Raw genomic sequence first — 23,956 nt, 5'->3', positions numbered from 1 at the left:
TTGGCAGCTGCTCTCCCACACAAGATAAGTGCATAGCAAACCTGAGCCAAAGTCTCTTTTCATGGACTTGGGACCTTTGCACATAAGCTTGATCTTTATATAGTCAAGTTTTGATTCTTGTGGTAGAGGGGGAACTGTGGGAACAGCATAAAGGTTCTTGGAGACACTGCCAATCTCCCAGGCAACTTTTCCCAGGTAAATCCATGAACGTACTTACCATGACATTCATCCAAACAAAAACCTGCACAACTCAGTGCTGTACACAAAGGTTCTTCAGCAGCCCCTCTTTGTCTCCCTGCAAATTGGGGTCTCCCTTCTTTGCTGGAGTTGGCCACAGCCATATTCCAGACAGTATTTTGTCTTCATCACATGCTCAAAACCCAATCCCACATGTGATCTCCTGTCAGTCTTTAGCCCTGTACAAGAAACAGCCCCCTTTAACATGTTGCTACCTGAAAGTTAAGTCATATTGACCAGCATTTTCAGGAAACAGGAACTGCTCTGTCTTCCCCATTGTGTACAGGAAACTACATTACTCTCTGTCTGGAATTTAGGCTTGAATGCCTGTAGGCAAAGAGGATCTATTTCCTCAGTCAAATTCTTGATGGAGAGTGGGCAGGATGCAAGCATTTCTGTCCACATATCAGGTGGAAAGGGCAGCAAACATACACACCTTTTCAAATGCGCATATAGCTCCTGGATAAATCGGGAAAGCAGGCTGGGGAATTTTAGCTCTTTGGGCGACAGTATTTTTATTTGTGCTGTTCCTGGTATGACATCTACATTTTCCACTTTCCTCTCTTTAATCCACATGCAAAGGTGAAAGAAAATCTGTTCATGAATGATTTATCAAAGTGCTATGTGAGGGTCAGTCCTTCTGGTGCATTTGTCAAGCAATGTGACATGTTGTATTACACCACATGAGTTATTGGCCTTTGTCATGCTCCTGGGGTGGTAGGGAGGGGTGTTGGGTTGTGCTACCAGCAGTGTAAATTTTACTGTACAGTGTGTGTGACATGGGGATTCAGAGTTTCTTCCTGGTTCTCCAAAGTTATGCATCTGTAAGGGGCACCTCACTACGTTCTTCAGCAGCCAAGAAGGAAGCCTCTAGTTGTATTACATTCACAACAAAAAGGGAAAATACAACGCAGGAAATAATACAATTGACTTGTTTTCATTTACTTTGAGGACTATTTTAACTCTATAGCTTCAACATGGGTGATATTCAGCTCTATCTCCTTCAGTTCTCAGTCTCCAGTAAACTTACTAGCGTTTCAGGAGATATTTCCAGATCTGCTGTCCTGATTTTCTTTTAAAAGCAGAGCTCCCTTTTCATTAAAGCAGTAGTGGAGTATATGGTCTGACAGGCTGTGGCATAAGGGGGTGGGAAAGGGCAAATGGGGAACGAACAAGGGTTGTTGCTCTTCCTGATTTAGGAGAATACAGGCAAGGAGCAAAGCGTGTTGGAGACCAGATAACTGAGGACAAATGGGAAAAATTCAGAGGCATCTTAAAAAATTAAGAAAGCTGTTTCAAAACTGATTTGAATAGGAAGAAGAGACTAAAACCTGTACTAAATGGATTGTGTATTTCCCTTCCCAGAGCATCTTCAAAATTCTGAAGTTTACAGGTTCAAAGAATGAGTCACAGGTCTCTCTATACACTTGACTTATTAAAATCAATCATGTTTCTTTCCATTTTCCCTACTTGGGATTTTTTATAAGCTATGGCCTTTGTGAGGAAGTTTTTTTTCCAAAAACAGGAATGAGAAAGGTAATAGAAAGACTTAATCTGGTTTTCCAAAAAAAGACCTTCTGCTTATCAAAAAATTAGGCAAGCTAATAGTGAAAAGAGTTTTACTTTGATATGAAATAACGTCTTTCTGTTTCTGGTAGGAGGGAGGTGACTAATGTTATTTTTCTTCTTAGTGTAGTGAAGCCCAAGAGAGTATTTGCCTTACTCACTTATACATAGCTGATGCCTCCCTGTTTCTATATTGCATATAACTGTGACTCACTTATTAAATAATAATAACCTTATTTGTATTATTCCTCTCAACCTTTTATTTATCTGAAAATTCAGCTAAGCGGGCAACTCGTGCAAGTTACTAAGCAGAAAATGAAGATTGCAAAAATTACATGACAGAAGCAAACAAAAAACCCAAAGATATATTAAACAGGGGTTAATCTCCAGCATGCCTACATGGATGGAATGCAACAACCTTTATCCAGTTATCCTCTGACTTTTTTTTTTTTTTGCCACAATGAAACAAAATTATTTGGTACATGGGAATCCCTGAGGTCCTTCCTGGCTTACATGGCCTTCCTGCCTCATTTCTGTCCAGAAGGAAAATGAAAATGGGCATGCCTTGAAGGAGGTACCTGAACAAGATGTATCTGCAATTGTCAGCAACCTCTGCTCCTTCATTTTCACTAGGCCAACCTTGATATTGAGCTAATGGAGGATATGGCCTATTAGCTCTCTAACTTTCAATGTTTCATGGAGATGTGCTCCATGTCAAAGTTTAACTCCCCACTTAGAGGTTTTGCCAGGGTTTGCTGATGATGGGGAAACTATGCAACAGAAAAGTACAACTTCTTTCCTGGTTCTAACTTTTGCATTTGCCTGACTGTTAAGTTGTAACCATGGCTGTAGGAGGAAGATATGTACAGTGTCTAGTAAATATTATATGTGTCTTAGAAATTGTATTGAATAAAGAGGAAGTCTGTAACACTGAGACAAATAGGGGAGTAGCTCTGCCATCTACCTCTGTGGTCAAATTTCAGTGCTGATAAACTGAAAAGCATGTTAAAATACTACTACACTATGTCTAGATGGGCAGAAAAAGATCAATTATTTGTATTTGAACTTGGGAATGTAAACATCCCTGAAAAAACATTAGAGAGGTGGGGTTTAAGGTAAATATAGGGGAAACCAGAGAAATCTAAACAAGCTTTTCTAACAAAATTTTAAAAAAATGTGAAAATTTCAATAGACTGGAATTTGTTAGATTAATTTTTCAGGCTGGATTTTCATTTTTTCTTTCTTTTTTTTTTAATTTCAGTGTCTTGATAGACTTGGATCTGTGTAAGGTATGCACAGTAAAAGCTTCTATGTGTCAGTTTGCATACTACATTAATTTCAGTCTATATGCCTTTTATCTGTGTATTTTTAAGCCAACATCTTATGAAAGGGAATATTTTTTATCCTTTAGCTCTCTAAATTAGACATTGTTCAGATTTAAAGAAAACTGTAAGTGTCTCAAGGAGAAAGGAACCCTAATCTGAATCCAAAGTCAACTTCAGAGCTCAAAGAGTAAGATGTTCTTCTTCAAAGAGATTCAGTCTTTCACAGACTGGAAGTGTCTGTCTCTCCTACCAACACTCTCACCTCCCAGGACCTTCTGTCCTCTCAACACAGTTTGTGTCTCCTGCCTTTCTTTCTTGGAATGAGAGGAACTGGTGCTGACAGACTCCATGTATAGTTTTCTCAAGTGCTGGCAATCCAGGAAGCCCTTCTGTGATTTTTTGGGAATCACTGTGAAGCAGTTACGGTAGGAAAACACTTAGAACATATTTACAAAAAGGTGCATCAATTCTGGCAGCCAAGCCTTTGGCAACAACTGGCCAAGTAGTGCTTTCCAAGGAAAATGCAAGAAACCTCACAAAAAGCAGCAAAAGGAATATCTCACCATAATGTAGATGTAACTTGCACATAGCTGACCTATGTAAAGGAGTCTCAGTGATTTTCCAAAGAGAGGAAAATACATGGATTTGAAGGAAATCCAAATGAGCAGTAGAGACACAGGGGTGACAAGCTTGCAGCAGGGGTTGGTAATTCTAGTGAAGGTCAGGATGATGAGTAAGGAAGGATGAAGTTGCAGCATTCTGTGTGTAAATCTCTGTACCTCAGATGAACCAAGGGGATCCCTGATATTTTACTCTGGGACTAGAATGAGCTAGCTTTGTCAATCTCAGAAATAATTCTATACTGTAGTGAACGAAACCTCTGTATGGCCAGTCTTCGCGAGCGAAGATTTGGGAAAGGTCATTAACCCTTTGAGCCTGCGCAGTGGATTTTTTAGGTGAGACACAGCGTGCGCTGAACTGAGCCCACCCTTTAATCCTGAGGTTCATCTGCCGGGGCCAAGCAAGCTTGGACAGTGGCAGTGAGGGTCTCAGGATGTAGGTTTGTTTAGAGTGACCTTCTCTTAGATGGACTGCCTCACAGGGCTAACGAGCTCCATCTGCCCGGGGGCTGGGAATCGAACCCGGGTCGCAGCGGTGAGAGTCCTGCACCCTAACCACTAGACCACCAGGGGACAAAACCTCTAGACTGAGATTAATACTCCAACTGTGAGTGAACATGTTGGGTCAAAAGCATAGATGTGCTACTGTTCACGTAAATGATGTTTATCAGTTTGCTTAAGTGCCGACTCTTAGCTTATAAAACACTTGAATTTACTGTATAATACGGTCAACTTCGAGAAACAGCTTGTAAATAAATGTTTCTGATGAAGACTGATAAGTCACAGAACCACAAAACCATTTTTGTTTGCCAATTAAGGTTCAGTGGTCTGAAGAAAAAGTAGATAAGGAAAGATATTTGTTCTCTACAAATAGCTGCTTTTTACTTTTGGTAGTTCACACATGTTTGAGATAAATGCCAGATAAACAGGAATAGTTCCTATTTCTCTCTACATAGTGCCCATGGAAGGGAAACAATGCCTTCAAGATTTTGTGCTGCCTTTTGAACTACATAATTTATTTAAGAGAATATTAGTGATGTGCAAAAACCAGATTTTTTTTGGTTTTAATGCAAGATTGAGAATTTCGGACAGAACCTTGACCATGATGATTTTCACTATGTAGTATCTCATTTGTTCATGGCTTTATTTTCAGTTGCTCTTGTTACTTTGAAAGAACATTATAAATGAGAAAACAAGTAGTACGCTGAAGTAGTACTGAACAGTGTACACCCAGCAGCACCCAGCCTACAATCAGCACATTCATTGTCAAGGCTTCAGGGCTCTAAACGCCTTGCATGAATCACTGGATAAACTGGCATCCGTTTTCCTAAAGGCATGTCTACCCTGCCGCCACTCCAGCAGCAGCAAAGGGCAGACATACCACAAAACCTACGTAAAATGAATCTAAACCAGTGATGCTGTGGCTGATTTACAAAAGTATCTGTATTATTTTTTACATAAGCTAAAATCTCTAAGGATACATGCTGTTGTGTTCAGGAAGACTCCTTTCACTTAAACTGAGTCATCTGAAGACAGCTCTCTGGTCTTACGGGTTCATGTGGATCTTCATGAGAGAAGAGAGAGAGATGGCCACTTCTTGAAAATGATTCCTCTCTCTTAAGGTCAGTAAGACAGGGAAAGTGAGGTATTTATGTAATCTTATGTGTCCAGACTTCAGATCCCCAAAATTAGGTGAAAAGAGCCTTCTGCAGTGTGTTTGCTCTGTGTTTCTATCCAGTTACTGTGCACTCACATATCCCTCCAAACCAGGACTCAATCAGTTTTTCATGTGACATGACCCCCCCAGTAAGGCCCCCTTTGGTGTCCCCACTGAAGGTGCTAACACAGTTCCAGGAACAATGAATTCTGATGCAATGTTGAAGACATGCACATACAAAATGAGAGCTGTGTCAGGCTCTAATACATAAGTACATGAATGTAGAAGGCAGTCAGCTAGTCATGGAGAGGTATTTATTCACTATAATATACTTCTATCTCTAATGACCACAGAGTTGTGCAAACAGAAACCAGTAAGTGTTTGAGAGGCCTTGCTAAAAGCAGCACAATTGCTCTAACAGACAAAAGAAGGTGCGAGCATTGAACGTGAGAATAAAAGAAGTATATTGTGGTTTACCTTAATATCAGAACAATCACGTGGCTGCCTTTCATGGAATAATACAAGAAATTAATCTTGCAGTACATTCATGTCGTAAGATTGAAATCTTTATAAATTGCACAGAAAAGATATTTTAGGATCACATATCCTTTTAAGTCCAGCAGTATTTTTCAAGACATTCACAAAGTTAACATTTGACATTGTTTCTAGTTGTATTAGTAATATGAGTGATGTAATTATAATGTTAACCAATAAAATTAGGGGTGTAAAATACAGAACCAATACAAATCCCTACAAAACAACTAATCAATAACTCTTCCTCTCCAGTACCTGCTATTCTTGCTTCTCTTAAGCAGAAAACTTTGTGAGTATGAGAAGAAAAACAGTTGTGATATAAGCTTACTACTGAAAGCTTCTAGAGTATTAGAACTGCTTAAGATAGTTTCAATTACACTGTAATTAATATTGTGATTGTACTGAAACATGATACTGATTTTTAAATTGCTCTTTAACTAACCTGTCATCATTTAACATTTTATGCATGTATTTATATATCATTGATTTTAAATACTTTGAATGGTTTGAAAGCCTTATTTAAATGTGTAGCTTTTACTCCACATTTTCCATGTTGATAATCTCTGATTTTTGTCCATCATTCCTGATATCCCTAATATTCAACATGTATTGACACTGTGACCTTTAGTATTCACTTTAACGTATGCTTTTGTGGGCTTTCATGACTATTGTTATTGTACATCTGCAGGTAAAATGTTTAACTTGAAAAGTTTAACATGTACAACTTAAGTCTGTTTTTTGAAAAGCTCATGATCAAGAATTTCAACCTGGAAACACACTGTGAACTATTTCAAAACAGTGTTGTATGTTGTTTTCATGTAAATCTGAAACCCTTTGGAAAGATCCATCAGTGGTAGAGTAGTGGCTTGGGGAGTCCTGCTACAGGCTTATAAGCCCAGAAGTTGCTAAGTGAAAATGGCACTCTTGGATGTCATTTTTAGTAACTGTGTCATCCCAGAAGCAGTCTAGTGTTTTTAAAACATCATGTGCTAGCTCATGAACTAAAGTTTTCTCTGCATTTCTAACTTTTTTCTTTTGATCAATTTGGTCAAAAACTTTCCTTTTGTTCTTTATCAACATCAGCAGCTACGCTGCAGTCACTGAATTGATAATGAATTATATTTTTTCAGTATTTGGAGGTCTTAAATCTGTAACTAGGTATATACAGTATATACCAATTTGAAGTATTTGTGGTCTGGTGACAGCCGAAGGCAAATATTCCTAGTTTAGTTATATTTGCTGAAAAGCAGACAGCAAAGTAGTAAAGCTGTGAACAATATTATTGTAAGTTATTACGTAGAGTATCTACACTTGAAAGAAAATATAAAACTGGTACAGTCGTGTTCAATCAGTCTATACACTGATCCTTTCTCTGGAGTCCTCCTTTTTGATATAGTTTTTCACTTGATCATATGAGAAATAGACCCATGCTGCCCGTGTCATCATTTCCTTCCTTTTTATTTGTGCCTGGATGGAAGTCCCAGCAAAATTTCTATCGCTGTTTCAGCAGTGACCCTCAGTTCCTAGTGAGATGCCTTCTTAAAGTCAGCAAAATGGCCACTTGTAACATTCAAAACGTTTTCACAGCAATAGGGATTTTTTCATATCTTAGTAGAAAGGTTGCTTTGTATTGACCAGAAAAACTCATTCCTCCCTTTCTATTAGATGTAAACTAACAGCCCAGCAATAAACATGGCCTTAGTCAATAGGTTCAGCACCTCTACAGCACTTCATCCTTGAGACCTGCTCCAATTCTTCTACATTAAAATCCCAAATCAAGGTAATGTTAACAGACTTTTAAAATAATATTTCCATCTCCACCCCTTCTGTGCTAAGTTGGTCATTGACAGTCCTCAAATCCAATTGTTGCAATTGCAGACCATTCCTCAGCAAGGTGTAACATACTGAGGCAATCACTCAATGACAGTGTGTCGTAAGATGGTAAGACCTAGTCAAGATCTTATGGGTTTATATCCCTTTTGAATTTGAAAGGGCTCTTTCAGCAAGGCCAACTTCAGTAGCTTCTATTCTGTGTTCCTTCTTTAAGCATCTAGACAGCTACTGCAAGTTTTTGCTCTAAAATGGACATCGGATACATTGTGTTACTTGCTACTTCTGTACTCTACAGATATGAAGCCTTGGCAGGCTGAAGTTGTAATTTTCATATAAACAACCTAAATACTTCTAATTGATTTGCAATTGAGACAGTCCCAGATGGCTGAATCTCCAGAAAGGCCCTGTGGCTTTTCTGACAGATTCTGCAGCAGAAGCAAGGAAGGGGTGACCACTGCCGAGCAGCGAGGTGTGGTGCTGATGAACAGCTTTCTCAGCGAGCCTAAGGCTGTCATGCAGAACAGCAGGGGCAAAGAGCCTAGAGTTATTTGAGGAGCAGCAAAGCAAGATAGCAATGAAAGGTTTGTTGCTTTTCCTGTGTAAGATAGGACTCCAAGCTTTCCTCCCACACCAGCTCCTTTTACACTCCTGGGCAATGAATTTCACTGACCTATACAAAGAGTCCTTTTACTTGGAAAATCACTCAGCAAGCTTCCCTATCCCCTCAGGAGCAACTGCCTTGTAGAACAAAGGAACAGTGCAAAAACCCTTCCTGGAGTTGTAATTTTCATATAAACAACCTAAATACTTCTAATTGATTTGCAATTGAAACAGTCCCAGATGGCAGAACATAAAGTGGCATCATCTTGCAGCTCCCACATGGAAGGTGGTGTGCCTTCTACAGCTTGGAAACAAATGAGAAACTGAAGCTATTTGTTGAGGAAAGGCTGAAAAGAGAGGATCTCATTGTTGGATAGCGCTTGTTTCTGTGTCACATGAGGTTGAAGGAGATGCTGGGAGACAACTGTCTTATCACCTTGTTGTGCGAAGCACATCACTAGAGCTGACCATGTTCATCCTTTGCTGAGGAGTCTGTGAGATGAAGCCAGATGCAAATCACAGACTTTCAGATATTCATCAAAAATTCTTCCTAGTGGAGTGATTTAATATGGGGCTTTACAAATTACTCTGGGCTGTTGGAAACCAGATCAGCCATATTCAGACCTGGTGATCCATTGAGCTCACGGTGTAGATGGCAAACAGAGCTTCTCCCTTGCTTTTCTGGCTGTGCATGACATTTAATGATAGTCATGTATAGTGACCATTTTCCCTCTGGCGTCGTGTTTACCCCATTGACTCACTAGTACCAAGAGGCACCGTTCCCATGCATGGAGGAACAACACCATGAGGCTAAAGGTGCCTTAAAAAGGCAGGGGGTGAATGTGTAGATCATTATCTCTAGTAACCATAACAAACATCACTACATTGTATTGCATATTTTTACGTTAACAATATTGAATGAAAGGGTATGACGTAAAGGAGAACCTCCCAAAAGATCTGTAACAACGATAGCAATTTATGGGTATGGGTACTATTTCTAGAATGTAATTAATGAAACAAAAGAAAAATGGTGGACTTCATCTTATGCCCTGTTGGATATCTGCAGTGTTTGTATCAGATGCCTATACCTCCGCTTGCAATGCCAGGCCAGAAACAGGCTCTTTTAGCATATTATTCACACAAGATTCATAACATAGGATTGAAAGTAAGTTGGATGAACTTTATCAAAGGCATTGTGTTCTCAGGATTCATGGAAAAGGTTGTGTGAGGAGTGTAGTACTGCTAGTCCCTCTCAAAGATTGTACAATCTCGTTAGACTTTTATCCTGTTTCCGTATAATCCAGGAAACTGGAATGAGCTGAAAATACTGTTAAAGAAAAAAAACTGAAATAATTTCTATGCAATTATCTAGTTTGTTCTGAGGATGACTTCTTTCTCTTTTTTGATGATTAACAATCTACAGGAAAAATATTTTTTTTTGCAAGAGGTTGACTCAGCCTTCCTCAGTGTTTGTGGACATACTCATACCTACTTATATTTTTGACTAATTGCATAAAATGTTTATCATACTTTTGAGATTATCTGCAAAAGGGTTAAACTGCTACTTCCTCAAACAAAACTATCAGCAATTTCCTCAGGGCAGCAGCCTTCTCTGAACATGTTTCAGCCTCCTGGATTTCATTAGGTCTTGAAAAACATTGATTGAAAAAGTGAATCTCCTATAACACTGATGATACTGCAGCATTCATTAACTTCAACAAAAAATTGTCTGTTTGAATCCCTTTTCATCTTACTGATGTGCAGCTAGCAGGTCAATCTGTGTATGAATGTAGACAGAGCAACTGTTGGCTCCTTGTGCTTTGATAATGTATTAAAGGCGTTGATCAATAAGTAGCTGTGTGGCCAATGAATGAGCCATGTTCAGTAAGTAAGTTCACTGAAGTCTTTGCACAGGTGCACAGTAACTGGTTTTGGAGAATATTCCAGATGAGCAACTAAAGCTCTGAGGAACTAAGATAAATATATCACCCTTGGAAATATATCACCCTTGAGCAGGCACCTGAAAATTCATTGTGAAAACAGATCAACATAGTTGCAAAGGAGGTTGCATCCAGTCAATTCACTGACAGGTTACTTTTATTTGAGAAATAAAAACAAACAAACAAAAACAAAACAAAACAAACAAACAAACAAAAAAAACCCAAAAAAACCCCAAACAAAAACCCCAAACAATAAATGATCAATAAAGGATCAATAAAGGATCTTCCAAATTGTTCAAAACATTATGTACTGCATGTGATAGATAGATAGATAGATAGATAGATAGATAGATAGATAGATAGATAGATAGATAGATAGATAGATAGATAGATAAAATAATTATAGGAGCAATTTGATGAGGCAAAGTAGAAACTGATTGCTGTAAGAAGTTTCCAAACCAATAAAAGATTGCCTTCTGAATGTAAATCTGATGGGATGTCCCCATAAAGCACTTACAAGTGTACTAGGCACGTATCAAAACCTGTTGAGCCACTATGGTACAGTCACGTAAAGCTCGTTTACAGTATCTTTATCTTGTCTGTGATTATATTATGATACGTGAATGTTTCCATGAATCTTGTTGTCCAGGCAAGAACAGTGAACCAGCAGCAAGGCCTAAGTAAATATTCTTAGAGATTATATGGCAGTGTGTGCTGGTCAAAATGAATGCCAGTAGTAGAGATTAGGAAAAGGTCTTTAGAAGGAAGTTTTGACCACAATTCTCTTTCTTCTTCCGGGGTCTCTAAGGTTAATCACTTAATATAGTGGGGTACACCTGTTATCTTCAAGATTATCTTTACATGCCTAGGTATACCTTTGCTATGCCAGTTGTAGTTAAAAAACTTGAAACAATACTCCAAACTCTAGAGTAATTTTCCACATAGGTGGTTGTTTTTTTCTAGTAAAGCAGCACCTACAAATATCAGGAATTTAAATTAAACAATCAAAAATTGGACAAGCAAGGCAGAAGTAGCCATTGGTTCATATCCATTGAAAATTCAGTAACGTACATACAAAATCACATACTTTCTCAATTGTTCTAATGGAAAACACAGCAAAATCTTAGTCATGCTGATCTTGATGTAAGTGTAAACAAAATCAGTGGAAATACTGCACTTCACTGTGTTTTAAATCAGAGCCACGATGCTAACTTTAAAACCACAAGGTTTTTCAAGGGACTCTACAGGAACAGAAACCTGAGAAATATGTTCAGATGCTGATTGTTAAGATCAGCCTGTAAGAGCTATGTTTTGGATATATTTTTGTCCATGTTTGTGTTTATGAGTTTCTCAGTGTCATGAAAGACATGAAGTTTTAATAAACGCATTACTAAAGGAGAAGTAATTATATATTCGGGAAAGTAACTGCCAGAGAACATATCTGAATTTAGCAAAGATTTCTGATATTTCCCTTCTTTGTTTTTCAATGCCAGTGAGTATGACATGTGTGATTCCTGTCATTCCTTTTGCTGAATACAGGCTGATAGCACAATCTCAGCCATTTTGCATTAGAATGGCACCTCTCAGAGACCCTTAATGTGTGGCGTAAACAATTCAGTAGGTGACTCATTCACCTTTTATCCCATCATTAGACCGTTGTTTCCCTCCCATCATCTATACAACTAAAGATGGTATTTTTCTGAAAGAACAATTTTACAGGTTAAAAATTGATGATCAGAGGTAAATTCAGTAAAGGAGAAGATACTAGTCCTATAGCAGTTTGATTCCAGTTTGGAGAAATTTTCATGGCTAGAAATCTTGCCTTATATTTTCAACTAAGTATAATAAAATTACTATCCTTTGTTGTGCAGTGTTTCTCTGTGCTCTGCATAGCCTATGAATGGAAATCGCCTATCCACACTATATTCTTGAAACAGCCTGTGAAGCCATAGCACATGAAAGGCCCTGAATTAATGTGAGATAGTGTTATTACTGGGGGTCTATCTGTGCTGGAAGTGCAGAGAATGATGCAGGTTAAATAGCAGATACTTTCATTTCAGTAGTTTTCATTCTCATTCTGGTTCATTTTTGTCCTAACTGTCTAGCATTACAAACTAGCAGGATTAAGGGAAGTGAAAAACCAGCATGTCAACAGTACAGGTTATTACCTATGAGAACTTTTCTGGAGGAGGTCAACACCTTGCTGCTTCGCCTAAAGCTTAACCACTGCAAATAATGGGGTGACCCAATGAAAGCATTCAGTGAAGAATCTGTGTACGTGTGTTCTTACAGTTTGCATAATTCTGCTATGTCAGTAAAGTTGTAGCTGTAATCAAAATTACACAGTCCCTAATGTTGGCCTTGGGCCCCTATCTGCCTTCATCTCAACCCTAAGTTTTTTTACTCGGCCCCAAACAGCAGTGCAGCCTGACCATGACAGGAGGTCTGGTCACCTCTGGGCAGCAGACTGACCTGTCTGCTGCTGGCCTTCCAGCCAGTGCCTGTGTAGTTGGTATCAGCCCATGTGCATATCTGAACACAGAAAGCCGATGGACAGGAATTGCACAATTCCTTGTTTGTGGCTTCTGACCTGTCAGCATACTGTGCCTCACATTCGATATGGAGTAGAGAGATGTATGGAGAAGAAGCAAGAGTCTGCAGAGATCTTCCTCACAGGAATGGACATGGCATTTCAATGTGATGCTCCTTTAGCATCACCTAGCCCTTGGCAGGAATCTTTAGTGCTGACTTAAGAAATGCACATAGTATGTGCATTTCAGTACAGGATACAGAATACATGACACAGGACGTTATGTAAATGTGGGAGGGTGGCTAGTAGAGGGCAAAACAAACCAACTCCAAACATCAACAGAGACAACTTCTAAGTGATCTTTATTCTTCTGCAATTGCAAAAAGGGTGGGCATTGAAGTCAAGTTCTAATTTACTTCCAAAATGAGACTGAACAGTTCAGGCATGCAGAGTGTTTGGAGTCTCGAGTTTGTAAATCAATGTATGCATCCTTCAAAAACATAGTAAAAATGACTCAACTCTTTGGGACTTTTTAAAACATGTAGCAGGTCTTTTTAAACATGTAGCGGATGCAGCAGCATACTATTCTCAGTGGTGCAAAATGAATGAATTTGGTGAGCAGCAGCTCCTAGGGAAAATGGGAACTGCTGGAAGGCATGTTACTGAGAAAGCTGTGGAGTATCCGGAAAATTTAAAACTGTAAACAAAACTGATGAAGGTAATGGGAAGGCTCCTTGGGAATGTGATAGGCTTTAAATGAAGACAACAATCAGTTTCTTTCATGATACCTCTTTTTTTTTCCCCAAAAAAAGAAAAGGTAGCCGGTGGAGACATTTACAGACCTTGCCTGTGTTTTGCAGTATTCCTTGTTTTTAACTCCTGAGTTCCCTGAATTCCTATTGTTCCAGACTCAAACTAGGCAGGCGACAGCACTAGCTTTTGCCCTCCTGAATTTCAAACATCTGTTCATATAATTCCTAGCCCAAAGTTAGAAGTGATATTGATAAAAGTTGAAATTTACATTTGGATAATACCTTTCATCCAAAGGGATTCCTAAGTGAATTCACCAGTAGATGTATGCCAGAAACATCATCATTCAAACAGTAACATGAAACCAGAGATGCACATCAGATAATTTCTCATTCCTTGGGCAGAAATATGCAGAGATTTAAATTGCATGCCACAGACCTCCCAGGAATTCACATCTATCTAAAATTTCATAGCAGGGGAGATATCATAGCCAAAATTATATGTAGAGGGAAGTAAAAGCTTAAAGGACATATTGACGGCTCATGTCTTCATCAAGATTAACCATCTGTACTAAGCCAGTGTTACTGCTGCAAATAAGTTTGTGCCTTATCAGCTTGACCGCAAAGGTTAATTAAACTTCTTTCTGGACTTGATATCTTTCCAAGAACATGTAGAAAATGATTTGTAGAGGCTAGCCAGTTTGCTACAGGTAATGCTAATATACATAAAAGAAAGAAAAATCAATCAGAGCACAGTGAACCTATCAGAAATCTATGTAGAAAACAGGGAAGATGTTCCACTTGCATAAAATTTCCTCATGTCAAAGAGACTGTATGCTTAAAGTCAGCCTTGACATCACTCACTACATCATGACAAGCCTCAGAATCCTCTGGTGCCTGTCATAAACATAGTTGATGATGAAAGATCACATGAAAATCCCAACTTTCCATTCAAGGCAGTGATAACAGGATAAAGCTCTAAAGTCAGCATGGAGCTGTCAATAAAATAAACAGTCCTATGTAGGCAGAAGACCTTGTGGAAATGTTGGAGCAGATGTCTGCTTGTCACTACTGCTGCATAAATTTCAAATGTCACTGTGCCCTTCATTATTTTATTTCCTAAAAACTTTTGCCTTGCCTCTTGAAGAAATATCACATTAAAGACACAAATTTGAAATACTGCTTTCCTGGAGGAAACTCACCTGCAGGTCATAAATCAGGAAAGCATAAACAAAACAGCCTAGACAAAACCTATCACTTTAAAGACATCTTATAATGAGGAACAGAGCAAAGAATACAGAAAAGAATGGGGTTTAAGTTTTGCTATGTACATCGACTTTGCTGAATCACACCCATAGCTGAGAAAAGAGAAGTAACACCTCAAACCCAGCAATTCCTTCCAGTATACTTCAGAGGGAAGAAAAATTCTCTCTGCTCAAGGTCTAGTTTGACTCTCTGTGTGCAAACAGATTACAGCAGTTGGGTACCTTGGGAGGGGAATGCTGCACAAGCTTTGCTGCACCCTCTTACTTCTGTCCGATTTCCAAGACTTTGGAGGCTGAGAATCACATCTGAAAGCCAAATCATGCATCAATAGACATGGGGGAAATGATTGTTTCCAATCCTGTCCTTCAACACTCTCCCAGTTCCTGGAGCTGTTGAGAGGTTAAGGAAACGGCAAGGTACCACAACTCTAAAGTCTATTTCCAGGATTTCTTTTCCAAACTTACCTCAATCCTTCCATAGGGGTTGAGCTCCATCTTCAAGTTATTTTATTTTCTAATAGCCTTTTGGAAGACCAATGCCAAATCTGATGCTTTAAAGGTCATGACCAGTTTATCATTGTTTGATATTTTGCCTATTTCAGTTTCCAGTTTGCATCAGTCTCTTTTGATCATTCTTCTCCCCACTTCAGATTCAAACCTTTTCTGCGTATACAAAGAAATGTTATAATTCCCTCCAAATCTTTGGTTATATAGGTTATCCTCTTTTAACTTTAATAAACTACATCATAGCTCTTACTCCTTTTAGCAACAGAGACTCAAGAAAAAAGAGATCATGTGCTAAAATACATGTATTTTATAGAAAAAGAGAAAGATTGAGCAGATCAGACAAATCAAAGACCAGGGAAAAGACATGAAGCCATCTGTATTTATATTCATGTATGTATATGTACAAGTGCATTTATGTACAAATTTGTTTTTCTCTTCATATAAACAGATATTTTACATGATTAACTGTCTCAATCTCTTATTATAAGAAAAGCTATGGACATGATGTTTTAGTACATGAAGGAGTTATGTGCATTTAAAATGTTAGAAGATACTCAAAATCACTGCCTAATTCTTCATTACCCTTCAGTAATATTTGTCCAGACAGGAGCAGCAAGACAAGAAATTTCTGATTTCATGTGCAGTGAGAAAACATCTACATTGAGGTAAACCAATTTTTTTTGTTTCCAGTCAATGAAAATCAGAAATTTTGCTGGGCGTCTTCACAGGAATGGCATTAGTTGAGAGCAGTTGAGAGCACTTGGGAATTTATTTTGGGTGGGTTTTTATTGTTTATCTGTTTGTTTCTGTCTTAACCTACCTCACAACCAGAAGTGTTTAAATCTGGCTTTTGGCTTCGGATAGTTTTTGTGTGTTTATTTGTTTTGTTCATGGACCCTGTCAGTGCAATAAGCCAAACGAAACTAAACACTTCCCCTTCCAAAGTGATTGAAATCCAGATCTGATTTATTTTACGACTTAAGTTCTTTCTTATCCTCTTGCAGCCAGTAGCTGGAGAGTTAGTTCTCTGATGAGACACTGCAGCGAACGTTCAGTGTTTGATTTGGATCCTCTGACTTATCCTCAGATTTCCATGGAAATCTATATAGTCTCTATAGTGACTGCTCAGTGCTTATACAGTGATCTATATAAGCTACCAAGTCATCATTTTCTGTAGAATAAAGCTACAAGTTAACACACACAAGTTTTATCTATTCAATTGTGTACATATTAGGGAGAATATCAAATCAAGACACAATACCAATATTAACTTAAAAGATTTGTACTTTTTGGATGATATGTTCAAAGATGATGTCCATACATCAGGTGGCTTCCTCTTAACAAAGGGACAGCTACAGAATACCATAAAGCTTTATTGCTCACTCTGATGTGCCTGCACTACCAGACCAAGAGTTACCCGTTTATCCAACATGAAAAATTAATATGTTCTCTTGTTAAGTTAAAAGAATGCATTTTTAAGATATAAGCCATCTATTTTTCACATTGGGAATCTTAATCTATTCTGGTTTTTACCGGTTCCTCTTTCAGAAGATCTAGTAAAAATTCAGAGCAAATGCAGTATTTAGTAGTAGGATGCAATAATTTTAACCCAAACTGAGTAAATAAAGAATACTAAAGGCAAAGTCACTCAAAGGTAATAAACTGAGGTAATCTGAAAAACATTAATGAAAATACCAATGAAGCACTTTCTTCTTGAAACGAAAGAAAAAGGGAAATATATTGCAAGACCACATTAAAGAAAATGACATTTTGAATCAAGAAAAAGATGTCTCAGCAAGGTAAAAAACCTTGCCAAAATATTCTTAAATATTATATTTATAATATATTTTAATTATTATAATTAATGCAAGTATTATAATAGCACTCTTTGTGGCTCTAACATGTATTAATTTTTGGTTATGTTTTATGTTATGGGAAAATATTTATACAAAATACATGGACTGTATTTAATACTAAGAGAACTGTATATATAGCTTTGTACGCTTGCATCTGAGGGCATTTAAATAAATTGAGACTATAATATTGTAACACATAAACTGAAAACTGAGCAAAAAAAAATACTTTTTGCCTTTTTACCACATCAAAGAACTTACTTTAAACCAACCTGAATGTTGAGTATCTTATCTACTGTTTTAGTTTTTTTTATTGAAGTCCCAGCAGCTACACTTTTCAGCTGTGTTGCTTATAAACTTTCATTGTTCAGAAGCTGTTGACAAAAGACAAATTGCTAAAGCGTGGCTCTGTCCATATGTCAAGAAAAACTGAGGGATGAAGATACAAGTCTTCTTTACCTGAAACCATATGGATAATAGTCTGCACAGACAGCTGTGTTAGTGATTTGATTTCATGGCAAGCAAACAGTGCTTACTTAAACGGGATTTATTAGACTATATAAGACAGCCTACTTTCTACTTCTCTGGAAGTGTCAATATTGCTAAAGACTAATATTCTATAGACTTTATTACACTCTTAACTCGCAATTTTCTGATCTTTGGTATTCACATAACCTGATAAGGCACCACTGAGGCATGTAACTTGCTATAAATGCTTTATGTTTTTTCTCTTGTAATCTGGTTATGCTTGAGATAGATTTTTTTTGCTAGCTCTTTAACATCAATTTATTGCTTAGGTTTTGTCTGTCCCATTCTCCCCCACTGCAAAGCGCACACACACACGTGCACACACATAGACTGGCCTAACCACTTGGGGAAACTACACTGCCCTTCAACCAAATTAACATCCCCTTCAGGTTTCTGAATTAAATCTGCAAAATACAATATCACACTGAAATTTAACATTTTAAGATTTTGTGCAATTCTATGCACTCCTTAGCATCTGCAGGAGTTGAACTTTTAACCCCTTCATTTAAAATCATTCATTAACCCATTCACACATTAATTTCACCCATTCATTTCAACCCATTCATTAACCCTTTCACTTCTCATAGCCTTAGGGTAAAGTTGTTCCAACAGTTCTTAGCCTACTTTTTCTTTTGCACTGCTACCTTCTCTTAACACAAAATAGGATCATGCCTCTCAGATAAAGAAATGAGAGATACTCTGGGTAAAATTTTCAGCTGCTCTGTTATCAGGGTTTTACTGTTTTGCCTTCCCCATCTTGGTGGACTTGCTAGTCCTGCTCTGTAGTGGTGCTATGACAGCTCCAGCACAAATTGGGACTGGTTTGAGGTAAGAGGCAATTTAGCCTTTAGGTTAATGGTTTCATACAAATATTTCGAAAAATAATTTGGAATGAGATGAGTATTATTATCATGAGGAATTAGCACTTCAATTCTCTTTAGCTAGCTCATCTGTCCCTGTTAAGCCACTGAATTGGCTTTCAACGTTTAAAATTGCTCCCATGACAACTCATATTTAGCTGTAAATTGCATTACTTTGATTCTGAGGAAGAGAAGCTGTAAACATACAAAATCAATAACTCCTGGCCATTCCAGTGGTGTAACATTTTTGTCAGGAGCCTGTTTATATCAGATTTTTAAGCATCCTGACAAAAAAAAAGTATGATTTATGGTACTTTAACCCTGAGAGCTGTCACGTAAGTAGCCACTATGAAGCAAACAATATGTTTTGCATGTTAACTGCTTGGGCTTTGGGGAATGGTTTCCTCAGGCAAAAAGCAGCCTCCTCAACCTACAATAGATCACATTTCCTTCACTCCTGTTTTTCTTGAACGCATCTGATGGATTTTGGTATAACAGCTGACCATTGTCCCTATTCTTATTTATCTCCAGCCCTTCCTACTCTGAAGTCATTCCTGCAGTAGAAGCCGAGGATTTCTTCCTGGCAGAACTGTTCCATAGTGAGCTCCATGTTCCTCTTTGCTGATACTACTAAAGCCTTTGCAATCTGTTCTGTATCAGGAGACCCATTGCTGCAAGGGTCCTGGTATTAAAATCCATCCAGTGAATGTTGCTGTGCTCCTCACTGGCAGCACAAATGTGATCTTAAAAATTAAGGAGATATCTGCTAGGAAAATAATGCTGAATAGACATTCACTGCTAAGAGAAACCTGGTGCTTACAACTCAGCAACTTCTCTCTTTCATTCCTCATCATTCCTTAGGCAAAAGCAGCATGGGGAATAGGAGGGGTGTATCTTCATGACGATTAGGGAAGGTAGTATAGGGAAGAGACTCAAAGTGGTAGAATAGACCTTATTAAACATTTACCTCCCTGGCCAGTTATAAGAACTGATGAGGTCTAAACTGAGCAACCCAGATTATCCCTTTAGGGTTACCTCTGGATTTGATTCATCCAGTTATTCAGAGCAAACTGTTTAGCCTAGACTTGAAAAGTTTATCTTTAAATAGGTAGCAACGTCTCAATGAAGGAAATCTTGTCTGAGTGCAGCTAGGTAAACATACAACCATTGTTCATTATTGTGGAAATGCTATCTAACTATTCCCTTTTATTTAGCTATTACTTCACCCCCCCCCAAAGAAATTGATTTTTATTCACCAATGCACATTTAATTTTGTATAACAGTTTGGTGATCATATAAAGCTATGATAGCATTTTCCTAAGTTCTATTTAATCAGGTTGTTTTTGATCCAAAAATTAACAAAGTCAAGGAAAGAAGTGTTCTTCTGAAATGGTGGCTGAAAAAAACCCAGCAAAATCCTAACATGTAAAGATTGTGAATTATAATACTGTTTTAGAAGTCAACAATTAAACAGTACACTATACTAGTATTTCCCAGAGTTGATAAAACCCTCAATCCATAAAGAATGGTTTCATTTTCCTGGGTCTTGAAATACTTAAAGGCTTTGTGAAAGGTTGGTAAACAGGTAGAGGATTAAAAAAATAGGATAAAAGTCCAGCAGCTGAATTTAGTGAGTGGGTCATATATTTTAGAAAAGGATTAGCCTTCATTAAGTGACACTTCATAGAGCAGCATGAAATACAGTGTGAAAATACTCAGTGTCCTGGTAACACCAATAAAGTAACCTAAGAAGTGTAAGCTTTCAGCAATGGATGGGATGAAGAAAAAGAGCTGGGAGAGAAATTCACAGTGCTAAGTTCTTCATGGGATACAAGGAGACTGGATGAACTGATGATAATAGAGATGAAGACCCCTGACATTTTGCAAAAAATCAATATTCTTTATCATTAATATCTAGTCATATTATGGGAAGTTCCTACTTGTTTACAACCACTTCCACTGTTCACCAGTTATGGACATTAAGTGCAGATACGGAGGCATTTGGCCTTTATCATATTGACTAATGGGTGACTCTCTGTTGCTGAGTTATTCCTGCAGTTCTGCTGAAGAAGGTCCTTTGATTTCCTATTGCCCCTGAACAGGGCTTCCCTCCTGGCACCCTGTATTACATGTAGCTACGACACTATTTTGGAGTCACCTGATACACAAAACCATCAAAGGCAGTGAAATGAAGATGACAGATGGCATCCAAAGCCAGCTGTAAGCAGTAAGGATCTTCCCCTTGACTTCTCTGCCCTTGAAATCTGATGCTTTGCATTAAATGGACTGTTTCACTCAGGATGCTGAAACCATCCCCAGATAGTGAAATATGGTCCTTCCTGGAAGCTCACGTGTCTGCTGGTTTGAGCTGTCTTCCATGAAATGCCACTGATCCCAAGAGCACACATGACAAGGGTGATGTTAACACTGGGAAGCTCTGAAGGCCTAACAGATGGAAATCTGCCTTCGGAAATCCAAGTAATATTTAGCCTGACATTTGATGACAGCACAACTGAACTCTGCTTCCCCAAGGCTGTGGAAAGTTTTCTTGGGCATGAAGTTACTACCATTTCTATGCTGTCATTCCAGTCATCACTGAGAGTCTGTAATCTCCAAGCAGACCGATTGCAGGATTTGTTGTGTATGATTGATTGTAATTTCAGGTTAGACTGTGAGCTTTGTGGACAAGAGGGTTTACAAAGCATTCAGATTCTCCAAGGAGCACACAGAAGGACTTGCAAAATATCTGGATAATAAATTGCAGGATAAAGACTGTTCAAATCTGAACCATGTTCCTGATGCGATCTCTCTTCATATCAGACCATAAGTATTCGATGGATTACTGATAGGGAGGCTGAGAAACACTTTGTGCTCAATAAGTCAAGGAGCCTTGATAGGTTTCTTTAAATTAGTATTCACAGCAGATTCTAGTGTTAATGGATGTCAAAAGATTACTTCCCTATAAAATACGAGGGCCCACTCAATCTGATGTGGCCACCCAAGTGAGATATTTAAATTAGGATAGAGTCAGTGGAGAATAACACCAAGAGATTTGTGTTTCTAATTGGCTGAACTGCCTTGGTGGGGTATTGACTTGGTGGGCAACTAAGGACCTTAGCTCACTAATGCACTAAATGGATGAAATCAGATAGTATAAACTCAAGGTGACATTTGGGGTATTCAGGGTCTGACCTCATCTATACAGATTAAAACTTTAGGAGGATCTTAGGAACCAAAATCTAATTTGATGACCCCCTGACACTCCATCATACTACAATACATTATACTGCTTCACCAAGCAAGCTGGTACCCCAGCTCTTCCTCTTAAGCACCTGTAAACATAGGAACAAATGGAACAAGGATCTACATGTTACTGTACACCTGGCTCCACTAAATTTATGATCAATGTTGGTATTATGTCAACCCACAATATGCAAGGTAGATCAAGCCGCAGGTTTTATTTTCTTATTAAATGAACTTAAAATAGTGTTCCTATGGAACTGAACTGCCAAGTACCTTCATGAAGAATGCAAGTACTTAGAAATCATCTCGGTTACCTTCGGGAAGAAGCAGTCATCTAGGAAAAGACAAGGCATGATGTGGGAAAGAAAAGAGACTGAAAATGAGATCAACTAGTCCACAAGTAAGTGAAGACACTATCATGTATTGTTCTATATTGGGAATCTGTGTAACACTTCCACTACTGATAATTCTTCTTTAGCACTAATTTCTTCTTCTAGAGATTAAGTTCTTTTTACAGATAATTCTGCATAGCAGCTAACGTTATATTGACCAACTGAAAAATATCTTTGTTAGAAGAGGGATTTAAGAGAATAATACAGTGAATAGCCATTTTTAGTGATTCACTCTTAAGATTGGCTTTTCTATGTGTTACTCAAGGTGCTTTGTTACCTCTCCTAACGCTCACCCCCTCCAGCTTTGATCAGTCACTGCCTACTGTTCTCCACAGTTAGCCAAGCAGGAAGACTCAGGCTTACATATATCCATCCAGCACACTTCTCCCTTCCCATTGCTACAGCTCCAATCTCAGGTGCTAAACACTACAACTCTGATCGCAAGTGTGAAGTCTTCACTGAATGATACGTCAGGAGGAAGACTAAGTAACCTGGAAGGTTTCAGTTTACTTGGAATTGTTTGGAGTAAATTGCTAAGATTCTTTTTTTCTAAAGGTGTGACCAGATTCTACCAATCCCAACTGCCTATAACAGGAAAAGTTTTGACTTTCCCTTCTGTGTACGAACCATTAATCCAGAAAACAATACCTCAATTCTTAACATCTCTCCCTCCTCTCAAGTTGCTTGTTGCCGTTTACTCTTCATTAACTCTTCCATCTCTACAAATGCTGTAATCTTGGGGCTATAACATTTCTGCTGTAAGTGTGGGCTGTGAGGCCACGTGCTGTTCCTGGAATTGCATCACAAGCACATGATATAGGAAAGAATGAGTAGAGGAATGAAGATAAGCAATGGGAGAGGCAATTCAAAAGGAGTTTAGCTTCTGCAATGCAAATGTATCACATCCTTCTATTTTCTTTTTTGGAGTTGTGAAATAGGGAAAGGTCCCATACGGAAAATCAAAATGCAGAATTCGAACACCTTAAAGTTTGGTTGGTTTTGGTTCCAACATCTAGTTTGAAAAACACCTGAAGTCTTTCAGGTTTGCTTGGGAGAAAAAGCTCTGGCCTTAGGCATAAAAGAACAGTGTGTGTACACATAGGGCCTCTGTTTATTCAGTAACTGAAGATGGTGTGTAGTGAAAGCTATGCTAATTACTCTCACTTTGAATTTCATGAGTTTTAAATCTTCTCCTTCACTTCCCTAGAAGTAAATCCCAGATGACACAAAGGAACAATATCTATCTCATTCCAGTCTCCTTATTCTTCTGCAAAGGTGGAAGTGACCAAAACAACAACAGGAACAGCCATTGGAGAACAGTAATCTGGGGGGTGTGGGTGTGTCTTACATCATATAAGGGTAACAACCATGCATGAAGTTAGTTGGGAAGGGCACTGGACCCTGATGAGCCTTTCACTTACAGCACAGTTCTGAACATCCTTGAATGGGCCTAATTACACCAAAGGCAGCAGGTCCCAACCAGGGCAGAGTCTTTATTCAAGAAGCAAATTTTAGCATCTGTTTCAACTTAGGCCTAAATTTCACTAACATCACATAAAGTCTCATTCAACTGAGGACCAAGAAATGGTGTTTAAAACTTCTTGTTTTCTCCATTTATATTATATTTCAGTGGCTCTGTTCTTTTTGCTCTGGTTTTCCTTTTAAAAGAATGTTACAGACCAATGGCAACTCTGATTATCAGCTGTGCTGATGCTGT

The sequence above is a fragment of the Lepidothrix coronata genome, unplaced genomic scaffold (genome assembly GCF_001604755.1).
Source record: "Lepidothrix coronata isolate B3197 unplaced genomic scaffold, Lepidothrix_coronata-1.0 Scaffold1, whole genome shotgun sequence".
Classification (NCBI taxonomy): domain Eukaryota; kingdom Metazoa; phylum Chordata; class Aves; order Passeriformes; family Pipridae; genus Lepidothrix; species Lepidothrix coronata.
Note: the sequence above shows the minus strand (reverse complement) of the source record.